Source organism: Prunus mume, linkage group LG8, assembly GCF_029339155.1.
Source record: "Prunus mume cultivar Tortuosa linkage group LG8, ASM2933915v1, whole genome shotgun sequence".
NCBI classification, from domain to species: domain Eukaryota; kingdom Viridiplantae; phylum Streptophyta; class Magnoliopsida; order Rosales; family Rosaceae; genus Prunus; species Prunus mume.
The window spans coordinates 9,011,132-9,021,751 of NC_142705.1; the positions used below are offsets into that span (position 1 = coordinate 9,011,132).

The 10,620-nt window shown below is 36.3% G+C and overlaps 1 pseudogene across 1 annotated transcript; it reads left to right on the forward strand.

The window, feature by feature from the left end:
• Nucleotides 1–7,361: 7,361 nt before the first annotated feature.
• LOC103339832 (tryptophan N-monooxygenase CYP79A68-like) lies at nucleotides 7,362–9,364 on the forward strand (annotated as a pseudogene). Its single transcript, XR_016122462.1, has 2 exons — nucleotides 7,362–8,363; nucleotides 8,636–9,364. The product of XR_016122462.1 is annotated as a tryptophan N-monooxygenase CYP79A68-like (transcript).
• Nucleotides 9,365–10,620: the final 1,256 nt, after the last annotated feature.

Genomic DNA, 10,620 nt, shown 5'->3' on the forward strand with positions numbered 1-10,620 from the left:
CAATGATTACGTGGCGAAGAGGAGTAGAGCTCGAAGATGAGGAGTAGAGCTAAGAGCATTTGATCAAGGTTCGTTCGAGGTCTTGAACAATCCGGAAAAAAAAAAATCAATAGAAGCACAATTTTAGAACAAGAAATTGAAGGTGAAATATTGAAAATTGTAGATTAAAGATGAAGAATATAGTTGAACATGAGATTGAGCTTCAATGAAAGCTCCTCTTGCTCCAACACCAAAGAAAGCACCAACAAGAAAGGAGAAAATAAATCTGATTTGGTTTTTTAGCATATTTGGTTTTTTTGGCAGATTTGGTTTTTCTGTGCAGATCTGTTTTTTTGGCAGATCTGATTTTTCTCTCTCAAATCCATAAAACAAGGGCAATATAGGTATTTAACACACACAAATAAACTAAAAAGCAGCTATTAAATTGAAAAAATTGGCTGTGTTTATAGTTTTTAAATAATATAGGGTTTCTTTATAAAACTTTGTCTAAGATTGGGTATATAACTAAATTTTGTATAAAAATTTTGGGGCTACTTTTATCTTCAATGATTAAAATTTTACTTTTTATACATAAAACAGCAGTAACTAATGTAAAAGTTATGTTAAAATCTAAACAGCTCAAAGTGGCAATCTAATAAAAAAGGTTGGTTTAGGTTGCTGGTTTTACCAACAAACATTGGCATGAAAGCAGGAAAGGTTGGGGAAGACTGTAAAAGTCAAAGTGGTAGGTAGTGAAACCCTTTTCATGTCATAAATAGACTTTGAATTGGTCGATACAAGACTAGAATTGAAAGAATTTTTTTTATTGAGGAAATAAAATAGTTTTATTTATTTTTTATTACTCACTTAATATTAATTCCTTAAGTTTTTATTGTTGAAACTACTCTTTTTATATCTCATTAATTTAGTTTAATTTTTCTTCAAAATTCAATTAACAACTATAGAAGGGAACACATAATACACGATGATCTTAGTGTTGATTACGTGATCGATGTTATAAAAACACAGGTGCATTAAAAAAAAAAAAAATCCCTCAAATACAGTACCTTTCTGTGTAATATGGCATTATAGGACAAAAAAAATACATGAAGATGGTGTTTGAAAATAAGAAATGCATGATGGGGTGCATGCCATGATAATTTGCTAAAGAGTCCCTCTCCTATAGTTGTATTGTGCATACGATTATGATTGATTGCTTCCCAACATATCTATCGACAACGCAATATTGCCATATCCACCAAAATTAGTTAAAGCTTTTGAATATTTTGTTGAAGAAGGATGGAAAAAGAGAAGTTCTTTATCTTATCTGCATATATAGCAACTTCAAGTCTTCAAGAAGGTATTACTATTTCTGGTCCAAAACAAATCCACGTCCCACCTGTTTTTGGGGAGAAGCAAACTATGGCCATTTGTTTTGAATTTGTTATTTCTTTGGCAAATAATTTGTTTCTTTGACTCCTCTAAAAAACGGGTGACAAAACACATCGACTATTAGAAGCCTCAAGGTGACTTTACACAATCGACAATGAAAATAAAAAGAATTTAGTCCAGACTAACCTTCCAGTAAAATCTATCGTTACAAAACCGACTTATAAGGAAAAGGCACCTTGGATATAAGCATTCTATTCTAACACACAGTTTATAGTTATATTTGAATTTGCCTCTAGTGGGGAATTTTGATCCTTTGAAAGTTGAAAATGCAAGCAAGAGAATATTCCAGGTTGTATAGCAAACCAATGACCATTGTTTTAAGCTGCCTCTAAAGAAGCCCACCATGGATAACTCAAAAAGGGGATTTATTTAAATAAATAAATAAAATATAACACAAAGATTTTATTCTTATTATGATATTAGAATTGCCACCCTCTACCACACTACCACTCTCCATTCAATAATGCAAAAAGCAAGGATTTTGTATGACAAAAGGATCCACATTATTATTACCAACTCATTTCAGTTGGTTTGTCACCATTTGCAATTTTGATTGGTGACCATTTTGAGCTCATCCCCTTACTTGTACATGTTTATACATTGTTGTCCTTGTATTTATTTGACACTTTGTGGAAATTTCCCACTCCTTCTAGATAAGCTTTTGATTTAAGATGCCAATTTATTCCAAGTACTGCAATTTTAATTTGTTTATTAAAAGTCTCTGTTTGGGGAGTGGGAATCTGACTAGAAAGTATCCTTGCATCACATAAAAGTCTTTCTTTTTCCAAAATAGGAATCCTTAACGGTAGCAAACCTTCATCAAATGAAACATATAATTATATTATTAAACAAATTTGATTATTTTTAATTAGCATGTTAAGTGGCTTCCACAATATCTCCTCCATGCTTTCATGGCCTGTCCTTGGCACATGCATTAGGTATCTTAATCAAACTTTATGTCTTAAATAATGGGTTTTAAGAGTAGAATGTGTATTATTATTATTTTTTTTTGGATTTTTTTTTGGGTGCGGGGAGGGAAACATGTTAAAAATTTCACAAATAATAGAAGTTGTAGACCTGTATTCCTACTTTGACAATGCAGAAATGTAATCTATACTTCAAATAAAGAGAAAAGAAGGCTGAGGTGTGTGTATCTTTTTGAGTAGTGTTTAAGTCTTTGACAAAGTATTATTAATTAATTTTTTTATCCCCATAGAAGATGAAGGGAACACACAGAAAACTGGGGAAGAAGTTTACTGATGGAAGATGGATCATGTAGATGGCCATTAGGGCCAAAGTATTCATAGTGGCACCTCCCAACCACAACCAAAATGATGAGGTAAAAACCCAAGTTAGGTGAGGTTCAGGAATTAATGGTATATAATTTGAAGAATGACCAATTAGATAAATCCATGTGGTGCCCTTGGGTTGATTTGATCCAATTAAATCAATGATCCAAAACATGGATGAGATGAATGGGTATGATGAGAGTTGATGTAGGGTGGGGATTTGGGCAAAAGACCAAATGACAAAAAGAGTGTGTTGTGTTGTAATGATGAAAAATGATTTGTTCCATAGTGGGTGTTGGCTTGGCTTCCATGTGTGCATGTTAGTGATCATACATGCATAGCACCCACTTTGCATCTTCCATGCTTTGCTCCCTTTGCTCCCTTTGCCCTTTTTGTCATTTTCATCTCTTTCTTTTTTCTCTCTCTCTCTCTTCTCTCTCTCTCTCTCTCAATTATTTTCCCTCTTCTTTTCTGAGAAAATTAGCATTGCTTGAAAATTATAAATTTTGAACACATTCTCTTTTTGTCAAAGGCATCACACGCAACCCAATTTTGATTGTACGGCCATGGCATGACTCCTTCATTTGTTTAAGCCTAAGGTGGGCCAAATTGTTCAGCTGGGTGTCACAACCAAATGTTTTGTATAGTTATTAGGCTCTCTTTATTGATTTATATTCTGATACATGTAGCATTTTATGATCCTTGGACGAATATATAAAAGGAGGGAGATTTTGGAGCTAGAATTACAGCTATTAAAATCCAACCCAATATCAAGCAATTGAAAGAAAAGAGATCTTCTGGCCCTTTATTCATATGCTGAACATGTGAAACCCTACCTAACCCTAAAATTGGTGAATCACAGATCACCATACAGCAGATGAAAAGAAAGATTCGACTATAGGGGAAGCAAAAGCTTTATTTAGGAAAATGATGTTTGATAATGCCAAAAGCAGACGCATCAATACGTTATGGAAGACATGTCTTGATTGAAAAGTTTGTCATGCGATAAATTTAGGCAACTGCTGGTACTTTGTACCTAAAGGTATATCAAATCACATAAATCTTAAATGGGAAATTGTATTTTTAACCAAGGTGGCAAGTCCATAGTGCAATAGCCATCCTAATTGGGTATTGTGACCTCATCAAAATGAGAGTTATATTATAGGGCTAGACTAGAAGAAATTCTTTATTGGTGCGACAATTGATCATATTACCCATCAAATTGATCATATTACCCATCAATCTACACACACAAACAAGAGGATCCTATGTATTTCGGTCCCACATGGCCCTACATTGGCCCTATTTTAATGTAGGGGTTCTTAGTTGTGTGTAGATGGAAGGATGTCATGATCCATCCGTTGGATCAAAGAATAATCCATCCGTCGGATCAAAGAATTTCTCAAAATTAAAGCCCCAAAATAAGTGTTAAATTTTCAACATTTTAACTTAGTAATATGCAATAAAGGAAATAAGTCAAAGCGTTGTGAAATGTACCCCAAAGCAAGTTAATCCAAAAAAGAGTGATTAACATCTGTGGAGCCAGAGGGATTAAAAAGCTGAAAAGATTAGGTCAAGGAGGAGGGAGGGAGGAGTAGGATGACATACACGCCATGTTTTTCAAAACGCCTCAGTGAATGAGAAGAAAAAGAGGGGGGGCTGACTGCTTGGTGCATGTGAGGTTGAATTATTGAAGGTACTTATAGCTTAGAGCATGGCATGTAGCATCAAAACGTCAAAATGCATAGCATCTAGCATCTGATGTCAAAATCCTATTGAGGGGAAGTGTCACATTTTTTGAGACCTCTCGGACCCCCATTTTCTAGCCTTTGGAATTAACATTTTACCTAACATTTTGGTGCTGAATCTCGGCCTCTAAAGACTTGGCCAAAGATAATAGAAACTATAATATAATTGAAATTTTCGAAGATGGAATCCAACGAGACCTTTCGAGTTGATTGGTACCTGTGATTAATGGATGATTAAGTATGTGCATTGAAAAAGATTAATTTGGACTGAAGAAGATTTTGGAATGATTTCATGATCTAAAAATAAAAACAGATAATTTGAGTTCAACCCGTGTCAGGAAATAGACATATATTTTTATTTACAGAAGAACATGCATGGGTTGACATAGTTGTGCCAAACCCGTTAACATTGAGCCCTTTGTCAGAAGCCCAGTACCTTACACACCAAAATTCATTGAGAGCCCCAACATATACATATATATATATATATATATATTATTTGTCATGTAAATAATATAGTAGTGGACAGCAAATACTAATCTCTTGGTCAAATTGGGGAGGCCTTAGGAGCTACAAAATTCATATCATGAGCTGTTATTCTTCTATTCCTTGACTAGTAATTAACTCCATAGACTAAAAGCTGAAGCAGCTTCTGTAATTTTCTCTTTTTCTTGGGTGCAGGTGAAACTTTGAATTATTGTCGAACACTCTAAAAAAACACACATACATACGTACGTGAAGAAAGAATTATGTGTGGACAAGAAGAGTGGAGACATAGGAAGCAAAAGTTGCTCAATCTTGAAAGTGACAAGAGAGGGCCGAGGTTGTGGAAATTGTCAGAAGAGGAAGGCTGTTGGGTTGATAATGTAAGTAAATATAATGAATGGTGTGGTTGCTAAAGGAGGAGCATTCACACAGTCCGTGCTCTCCTGTCTCTCAGACTCAGCAAAACACTCCCTTCATCTTCAGTCTTTACTCTTTCATTGACCATTTTCAGAGTTTGTTTGCCGACTGACAGCATTGTCAGCTTTTATGCTTGTGAAAATTGAACATTGTTCTTCTTCTCCCAAGTCCCAACTCTTCATTTATTTGTACCACTTTTTATTTATAGTGCTTTGGAGGACCCGTGCACGGTCCATGGCTTCAAGTTTTAATGGGCTCCCAATTGTCATACCAGATGGACCTATTAGTTTGCCACAACGTTGGCCCAAGCCCAGTCGGTCAATTTGCCATAGCATCTGTTTTAGTTGCCGGGATACAAGAAGATTAGATGAGAGTATGGCAAGAGAGAGTTTAGAGCATTTCTACAGTTACATCCATGAAATGCCAATAGAATTCAAAAGAAGAAGTAATAAAATCAGTAAGATTATCTATGTTTTGAGGATTTAACAATAACTCAACAACACGAGAGAAAAGGAAGTACCAAAAATAAGAAACCATGGGAAATTTCAAGAAGACAATAAAATGAATCTACTTGTGTTTGTTTATTTACACTTAAATAGCTCGATTTTGAGTAAATGACTCATTAGTGTAGTGGTTTAAATGTTTCACCAATAAAGGTCATAGGTTCGAGTCCTAACATTTGTGTAAATTTCAAGAAAACAATAAAATGAATCTGCTTGTCTTTATTTATTTACACTTAAATAGCTTGATTTTGAGCAAAAGACCCATTAATGTAGTGGTTTAAAGCAAATGCTTCACCAAGAAATGTCATGGATTCGAGTCATAGCATTCATGTATTGTGTGTGAGTTTAGTATGCTATTCCTTTTTTTTTTCTTCTCAAAAATATTAAATCAGTTTATAATAATATAATATAACACTTATAAAAATAAAAATAAAAAATGGACCCCCTGAATAATGGACCTAGGGGGGTCGCATTGACTGCTCATGTTCAGGGTTGGGCCTGCTGTCTCTAAAGAAGCCCACCATGAATAACTCAAAAGGGTATTTAAACAAATAAAAAAAATATAACACAAAGATTTTATTCTTATTATGATATTAGATTTTATTCAATAATGCAAAAAGCAGGGATTTTGTATGACAGAAGGATCCGCATTATTATTAGCAACTCATTTATCACCATTTGCAATTTTGATTGGTGACCATTTCGATAGTAGTCCTCGTATTTATTTGGAAGGATGGACATCCAGCAGCAGGATGGACAGCAAGGCGCATCAATCAATCATGTTATTAGGAAGATCATGCCGACAGTCATATGCATCAATCGATCATGTTGTAGAAGAAGCAATAATATTAATGAAAATAAGCAAAATGATTATAAAGTGTGGTTAACATTTCTGGAGAGATTAAAAAGCTGAAAAGATTAGTGACACTGAATTATATAAAAATTTCTATAAGAGGAAGTCTCGCATTTCTATAAGAGGAAGTATTGAGATAGAACAATAAAACCACGACTAACACTACCTGCAGCAGTTCCATATTCTCTCTGAATCTAAATCATGAACACTCCAATTGCAATTTTCCTTGTATACTTTGAAAAGGTGACTACTGCCCCTTGTTTTTTATTGACAGTGCCTCCCTAATTGTAACTGTATAAACATCATCTCAAATCTACACCTCACAAAGAACTTAACACGTATTAAAGCAGCAAACAAATCAAACTAATAATCCAACTTAACAAACCCGAAAACCCACTTGATCGGAATTCGGGTTTTGTCAAGTCGATTCATTGGGTTGGCAAAATATGCCTAATTGAAGTAACTTGAAAAGGCAGGTAGCTAGGATCCAAACCATCTAGCTAGACATAAATCTCTACCAACTTCTCTCAGGCATGCAATTTTCTGTCGAGCAGTCATGTCTTTAATAGCCTAAGTCACACCAAACACAGAAAGCCCAAAGCACTTTATATAACAAGAACATTGCAATAACAAGCTCAGCAGCAGCACATTAATCACTAGGGTTTGAGATGTCATTGCCTTATTTGTTCTTAGATTCTGAAGTAACGTCTCCAATTGCTCTTTCCCTTGCTTGCATTATTTTTATGTTTCTTGTCAAATTCATACTCAAAACCCACAACAAAAATAGCGTCCCAGTCGTGTCTCTCCCTCCAGGGCCAAGCCCATGGCCAATTGTGGGTTGTTTGCCGGAAATGTGGAGGAACAGACCAGCACACAGATGGATCCACAGCCTCATGAAAAAACTCAACACTGATATTGCCTGCATACGCCTAGGAAATGTCCATGTCATCCCAGTAACTTCACCAGAAATTGTCAGGGAATTTTTGAAGAAAAATGATGCAGTTTTCGCATCGAGACCCGTCACTATGGCCACTAAAACTTTAAGTAGCGGGTACTTGACCACAGTGGTTGGGCCTTGGGGAGACCAGTGGAGGAAAATGAGAAGGGTTTTGGTTGCTGAAGCGTTCAACCCGTCTAGGGTTCATTGGCTACTTGGTAAGAGAAACGAAGAAGCTGATAACCTGGTTAAGTTTCTGTATAACCAATGCTCAGCCAATCAAAATGGTGCAGTGGTGAATGTGAGAATTGCAGCCCAGTTTTACTCAGGAAGTATCATGAGAATGATGATTTTCAACAGAACGTACTTTGGCAAAGGAGGGAGGATGGAGGGCCTGGTGTTGAAGAAGAAGAACATGTCTCTGGGCTTCTTACTTTGCTCACTTATGCCTATGCATTCTGCGTATCTGATTATCTTCCTTGGCTTAGAGTTTTTGACATCGATGGGCAAGAGAAAAAGGTAAGGAAGGCTATGAACATCGTCAAGAAGCATCAAGAGCCTATTGTGAATGAGAGATTACAAGAATGGAGAGATGGCAAGAGGAATGAGCCTGATGACCTGCGTGATGTTTTCATCTCACTCAAAGATGCAAATGGACAATCCTTATTATCAGGTGAAGAGATCAAAGCGCAAACCACGGTAAACAATCTATTGTTATACTATATATTTATCTTATCGTAAATTTAGTAACATATAAAATACTTATATGTTATGTTGTTAGACTTTGAATCGAGATGAAACATGTTCATCATTGCATAAGTATATGGATGATATATTAAACACTACACCCAATAAATGCTTCATTCTGAACCTAAAATGAATTTTTGGATGATGTTAAACATAAATATTAATTAGTACAAAAATAAATGAAAAATTACCCAACAAATCATAAATATATTGTGGATGATCAGGAGCTGCAGCTCTCAACAGTGGACAGTCCATTCAATGTAGCAGAGTGGGCTCTAACAGAAATGCTCAACCAACCTGAGATGCTAAAAAAGGCAGAAGAGGAACTAGATAGGGTAGTGGGAAAAAAGACTCTTTTTCAAGAATCCCATGTCCCTCACCTCCCTTACATAAGGGCATGTGCAAAAGAAGTTATGAGGTTGCATCCAGTTGGACCATTCAACCTCCCCCACGTGTCCATCGCAGATGCTGAAGTGGCAGGCTACTTCATCCCAAAGGCAGCAATGTCATCTTAAGCCGCTTAGAGCTTGGGCGCAACGCTAGAGTGTGGAAAGAGCCATTGAGATTCAACCCAGAACGCCATCTGAATAGAGCTGTTGACCAACAAGTTGACCTGGAAGAGACTGACCTGAGGTTCGTTTCCTTCTCTACTGGAAGGAGAGGCTGCATGGGAGTTGGGCTCGGCTCCACCATAGTTGTGATGCTCCTTGCAAGGCTCCTGCAAGGGTTTTCATGGAGCTTGCCGCCAGATGTGGACAAGATTGACTTCACTGAGGATCAGATTTACTTGAAGAAGGCTAGCTCTCTGCTTGCACAAGCCAAACCTCGCTTGCCTGCCTCTGTGTACCCAATATAACTGTGGGCTGAGATGTCGCTAGGCCTACTAAGATACTAGATTGAGCTTTGAGGTTATACTGTGATGAAATAATATAAGCTTATGAGCTTCTTTCTTAGAGCTGCTATCTGTATGTTTTCTTGCCCCTCTCCTTCCTCCATGATTCATGGAGTTTGAGGGTTAGTTGTGAATGTGATATAGCATGGCTAGGCTCCTTAATCTAAAACGGTTGTTTAACGTGGTTTGGTTGTAATGTGAGAGGATTTAGAATTTTTAGAGAAAATAGTCTCCTTGTATTGATATATTGTCTCATTATTTCGACAACAATAAGTCATACATATATTAAAAAATTGTGTTAATTTAGGATCCATCAAAGCTAGGGCAAAAACACAATCATGCTCAGGATTAATAAACAAGTTAACCATATCAATCCAAATAATAACCCCATCACAATGAATAGATCCAACAAACTTCATCTCAGATTCTCAACCCTTCCACATTAGAATAAGGTTTCAATCCCTCTTGCATAATCTATGCTACTAATACAGCAATATTAGCTTGAATAAAATTGTAAATTATAGAAAAGAGATTAAACACGTGACATATTAATATGTTTTTGCGAATCTAACCAAAATATTTATTGAACTTCAAAATTTTATATGCAAAATGAGTTAGGCTAGTTGATGAAAATAGTATTCTAACTCTTTTATATTTGAGTTCGATTCCTTCCTAATAAACTAAACAATTTAAATGCTAACACCTGTCGCACGTACGATGAGATCGAGTTTTGAACTTTGAAACTTCCTTCCTGTCTAACAGTGTGGCATGTTGTTAACAAGTTAGCAACTAATGAAACGTCCGGTTGTTACACGTGACCATCCACCACATGTGGCGTCAAACTCGCCTCCTTTCCCTCTCCTTTTTCCTTCTTTCGTGTCATTTCCTTCTTTCCTTCTCCGTTTCTCTCTCTGCAATTTCCTCTCTTCAATGGCTGAAACCTCGGCTGCTCTTTGCTTCTCACCCTTCTCTTCTTTCTCTCCCTCTCGGTGTTTCTCTCTCCGCTTTCCTCCCAAATTCCCCCTTTGAGGCTCTTTTCGCAAGCCCAGTCGATGAAGAAGATAAGTTTTTAGGTTTTCTTCAATAAAACGACTACGTTTTAAGGTTTTGGTTTCTTGATTTTAAGTTAAACGCACGTTTTGACTCCTCAACTATAACCTGGACGCATATATATATATATTATATACTATAACTACCCAAGTTGGACCTGAAGGATAACCTTGCCGCAGAGGATATAATTACCCATTCTTGTCCACTCTTGTTCCTCTTCTCCCTAGTTTTATGAAGTTTCTATTAAATTCTTTTGCTGTGGGGTGG